At 44.8% G+C, this 5,313-nt stretch overlaps 2 non-coding genes across 2 annotated transcripts; both read left to right on the top strand.

The window, feature by feature from the left end:
- Positions 1-2,023: 2,023 nt before the first annotated feature.
- TRNAG-CCC (transfer RNA glycine (anticodon CCC)) lies at positions 2,024-2,095 on the top strand. The gene has a single exon. It is a non-coding gene; the product is annotated as a tRNA-Gly (tRNA).
- A 1,532-nt stretch (positions 2,096-3,627) lies between these two features.
- On the top strand, positions 3,628-3,699 carry TRNAG-UCC (transfer RNA glycine (anticodon UCC)). Its single transcript has one exon. It is a non-coding gene; the product is annotated as a tRNA-Gly (tRNA).
- The last annotated feature ends 1,614 nt before the right edge of the window (positions 3,700-5,313 follow it).

The following is a 5,313-nucleotide window of genomic DNA, read 5'->3' on the forward strand; positions in this document are numbered from 1 at the left end:
AGGGATCGTCAAAGGATCCACCCTGTACTTTGGAAATAAAGACACACAATAATAAGCATAAATGACTGGTGGGACGATCAAACACTTTTATGGGCAGGCTTTGAATTTCATTCTTCCCTTTTTGTTCTGCTCTTATCTATCTCCTGGGCATTTCATGGAATGTTCTCTATTTCTCTTCCCTGCTTTGCTTCCCATGCTGCCTCTATGTGTTCATATCTATTATTTGCAATGCTGCTTTCCATTCATCTCTTCTGCATAGCTTTGTCCTTGGTTTCAATCCCAGTTCCTTACCCTCTGCAAAAAACTTTCTATTGCTTTTCATGTTGGTATCTAAACCAAATGCACCATTGAAGCTGGTGCAAGATAGTCATTGAACTCAGGGTCCTAATGTTTAGAACCGAGAGCGCACAGATCAGAGGGTGTTGGTGGTATAGTGGTGAGCATAGCTGCCTTCCAAGCAGTTGACCCGGGTTCGATTCCCGGCCAACGCAATGAAAATGCTTATATATTCTGCAAGCAGGATATATTTTAATGCAACATGTCACATAATGGAAATATAACAAACAGATTAATCCGTCATTATATAAAAAATAAACACATATGTAGGCAAACATCTCAATCGCACCTTCTGCTATATTCATTGTCCTAATATATGATAAGTTTCATAAAGCAGAGTCACCACTCACATGTGCTGGTAAAAAATATGTTACAGTGGGCAGACAATGAAAGGGCTGAGGCCCGACCACACATTATAACTCCAGCATCTCTACGTTAAAAAGCATTTCCTAGGCAATATCTAGCCTCTGAAAAAAATATGCAAGATCCATCGATAAATCTGGCAAAAGTCCCCAACATTTTGTGCATACTTGTGCCCTCACCTGAATGTAGCGCCACCTCGTAGCTGTCGGAGGTAACTGCAGCTCCCAAAATGTTTCATCAGAGGGCAAGTTTAGAGGAATCCAAAAGGCAGATGTCCAAGGAAAGAGCCTCTGACTGCAGCAGGAAGGTTGGATGCTTCAAATTTGCATAGCTTCCAGTCCAACGTCCTCTCATGTACCGAACGCTCCCAACCGCTCAAAAGCCTTACACCGGGCAAGCCCTCACCGGGTAAATCTCTGGCTCCCAGGTAAAGCCAAATCCTGAGCATGCAAGCACTAGGATCACAGACAGAGAGAGAGAGACAGAGAGCGTCAGTGAGCTGCTGTCTTGATAAAGGCCTGAAACGGCTAGTGCCTAAGAGGGTCTGGACTTTCAGTTATGACTGATTGTGAGAGGGGAAGATAAAGATTTTCTGCACCCAGCATGCCTTGCGATATACTTAGGCAAATGAGGTGAGAGCCCGACCAATCCCACGTCACTCCGCTGAATGCCTCCTCATCTGCATAAAGAGAACACTTTCACAAAGGAGCAGACTGGCGCAGCGGAAGCGTGCTGGGCCCATAACCCAGAGGTCGATGGATCGAAACCATCCTCTGCTAATTTTGCTTGATTTTCCTTCCAAGGACCAAGCTGTCATTTCCACGCTGCCAGAAAGGAAAAGTGCAAGCGTGTGCCAGCTATGTGAGAAAAGACGTCTCAACTATCCGTGTCTGTGTAATACAAGAGTGATCGTGAAAGGATCAACCCTGTACTTTGAAAGTAAAGACACACAATTATAACCATAAATGACTGGTGGGAGCTTCATACAACTTTCTGGGCATGCTATGAATTTCATTCTTCCCTTTTTGTTCTGCTCTTATCTATCTCCTGGGCATTTAATGGAATGTTCTCGCTTTCTCTTTCCTGCTTTGCTTCCCATGCTGCCTATATATGCTCATTTCTACTATTTGTACTGTTGCTTTTCATTTCTTCTCTTCTGCACAGCTTTGTCCTTGGTTTCAATCCCAGTTCCTTACCCTCTGCAAAAAACGTTCTACTGCTTCTCATGTTGGTATCTAAACCAAATGCACCATTGAAGCTGGTGCAAGATAGTCATTGATTTTTGGAACGTAATATTTAGAACCGAGAGCGCACACATCAGAGGGCGTTGGTGGTATAGTGGTGAGCATAGCTGCTTCCCAAGCAGTTGACCCGGGTTCGATTCCCGGCCAACGTAGTGAAAATACTGATATATTCTGCAAGCAGGATATATTTTCATGCAACATGTCACAAAATGGAAATATAATGAACAGATTAATCAGCCATATATAAAAAAATAAACAAATACGTGGGCAAGCATCTCGATCGCCCCTTCTGCTATATTCATTGTCCTAATATATGATAAGTTTCATAAAGCAGAGTCACCACTCACATGTGCTGGTAATAAAAATGTTACAGTGGGCAAACAATGGAAGGGCTGAGGCCCGACCAGACATTATAACTCCAGCATCTCTATGTTAAAAAGCATTTCTAGGCAATATCTAGCCTCTGAAAAAAATATGCAAGATCCACCGATAAATCTGGCAAAAGTCCCTAACATTTTGTGCATATTGTGCTCTTACCTGAATGTAGCGCCACCTTGTAGCTGTCGAAGGAAACTGCTGCTCACAAAATGTTTTATCAGAAGGCAAGTTGAGAGGAATCGAAGAGGCTGATGTCCATGGAAAGAGCCGCTCACTGCAGCAGGAATGTTGGACGCTTCAAACTCGCATAGTTTCCTGTCCAACGTCCACTCACGTCCTGAACGCTCCCAAACGCTCATAAGCCTAACACCGGGCAAGCCCTCACCGGGTAGATCTCTGGCTCCCAGGTAAAGCGAAATCCTGAGGTTGCTAGTGCTAGGATCACAGAGAGAGAGAGAGAGAGAGAGAGAGGGTTCAAGAGCTGCAGTCTTGATAAAGGTCTGAAACGGCTAGTGCCTAAGAGTGTCTGACTTTCAGTTATGACTGATTGTGAGATGGGAAGATGAAGTTTTCCTGCACCCAGCATGCCTTGCGATATACTTAGGCAAATGAGGTGAGAGCCCGACCAATCCCACACTACTCTGCTTAATGCTCCTTAGCTGCATAAAAATAACACTTTCACAACAGAGCAGAGTGGCGCAGCGGAAGCGTGCTGGGCCCATGATCCAGAGGTCAATGGATTGAAACCATCCTCTGCTAATTTTGCTTGATTTTCCTTCCAAGGAACAAGCTGTCATTTCCACGCTGCCAGCAAGGAAAAGCGCAAGCTTGTGCCAGCTATGCGAGAAAAGACTTCTCAACTATCTGTGTCTGCTGAAATACATGAGAGGGATCGTCAAAGGATCCACCCTGTACTTTGAAAGTAAAGACACACAATAATAAGAATAAATGACTGGTGGGACCTTCAAACACTTTTATGGGCAGGCTTTGAATTTCATTCTTCCCTTTTTGTTCTGCTCTTATCTATCTCCTGGGCATTTCATGGAATGTTCTCTATTTCTCTTCCCTGCTTTGCTTCCCATGCTGCCTCTATGTGTTCATATCTATTATTTGTAATGCTGCTTTCCATTCTTCTCTTCTGCACAACTTTGTCCTTGGTTTCAATCCCAGTTCCTTACCCTCTGCAAAAAACTTTCTATTGCTTTTCATGTTGGTATCTAAACCAAATGCACCATTGAAGCTGGTGCAAGATTGTCATTGAACTCAGGGTCCTAATGTTTAGAACCGAGAGCACACAGATCAGAGGGCGTTGGTGGTATAGTGGTGAGCATAGCTGCCTTCCAAGCAGTTGACCCGGGTTCGATTCCCGGCCAACGCAATGAAAATGCTTATATATTCTGCAAGCAGGATATATTTTAATGCAACATGTCACATAATGGAAATATAATGAACAGATTAATCAGTCATTATATAAAAAATAAACAAATATGTAGGCAAGCATCTCGATCGCCCCTTCTGCTATATTCATTGTCCTAATATATGATAAGTTTCATAAAGCAGAGTCACAACTCACATGTGCTGGTAAAAAATATGTTACAGTGGGCAGACAATGGAAGGGCTGAGGCCCGACCACACATTATAACTCCAGCATCTCTATGTTAAAAAGCATTTCCTAGGCAATATCTAGCCTCTGAAAAAAATGTGCAAGATCCATCGATAAATCTGGCAAAAGTCCCCAACATTTTGTGCATACTTGTGCCCTCACCTGAATGTAGCGCCACCTTGTAGACTTCGGAGGTAACTGCAGCTCACAAAATGTTTCATCAGAGGGCAAGTTTAGAGGAATCCAAAAGGCAGATGTCCATGGAAAGAGCCTCTGACTGCAGCAGGAAGGTTGGATGCTTCAAATTTGCATCGTTTCCAGTCCAACGTCCTCTCATGTACCGAACGCTCCCAACCGCTCAAAAGCCTTAGCCCTCACCAAGTAGATCTCTGGCTCCCAGGTAAAGCCAAATCCTGAGCATGCTAGCACTAGGATCACAGAGAGAGAGAGAGAGACAGAGCGCGTCGGTGAGCTGCCGTCTTGATAAAGGCCTGAAACGGCTAGTGCCTAAGAGGGTCTGGACTTTCAGGTTTGACTGATTGTGAGAGGGGAAGATGAAGATTTTCTGCACCCAGCATGCCTTGCGATATACTTGGGCAAATGAGGTGAGAGCCCGACCAATCCCACGTCACTCCGCTGAATGCCTCCTCATCTGCATGAAGAGAACACTTTCACAAAGGAGCAGAGTGGCGCAGCGGAAGCGTGCTGGGCCCATAACCCAGAGGTCGATGGATCGAAACCATACTCTGCTAATTTTGCTTGATTTTCCTTCCAAATATGCAAGATCCACCGATAAATCTGGCAAAAGTCCCCAACATTTTGTGCATACTTGTGCTCTCACCTGAATGTAGCGCCACCTTGTAGCTGTCGAAGGTAACTGCTGCTCACAAAATGTTTTATCAGAAGGCAAGTTGAGAGGAATCGAAGAGGCTGATGTCCATGGAAAGAGCCGCTCACTGCAGCAGGAATGTTGGATGCTTCAAACTCGCATAATTTCCTGTCCAACGTCCACTCACATCCTGAACGCTCCCAAACGCTCATAAGCCTCACACCGGGCAAGCCCTCACGGGTAGATCTCTGGCTCCCAGGTAAAGCGAAATCCTGAGCATGCTAGTGCTAGGATCACAGAGAGAGAGAGAGAGAGAGAGAGAGAAAGAGAGAGAGAGAGAGAGAGAGAGAGAGAGAGAGAGAGAGAGAGAGAGAGAGAGAGAGAGGGTTCAAGAGCTGCTGTCTTGATAAAGGTCTGAAACGGCTAGTGCCTAAGAGTGTCTAACTTTCAGTTATGACTGATTGTGAGATGGGAAGATGAAGTTTTTCTGCACCCAGCATGCCTTGCGATATACTTAGGCAAATGAGGTGAGAGCCCGACCAATCCCAGGCTACTCTGCT

Source organism: Lissotriton vulgaris, chromosome 11 (genome assembly GCF_964263255.1).
Source record: "Lissotriton vulgaris chromosome 11, aLisVul1.2, whole genome shotgun sequence".
In the NCBI taxonomy this organism is placed as follows: Eukaryota; Metazoa; Chordata; class Amphibia; order Caudata; family Salamandridae; genus Lissotriton; species Lissotriton vulgaris.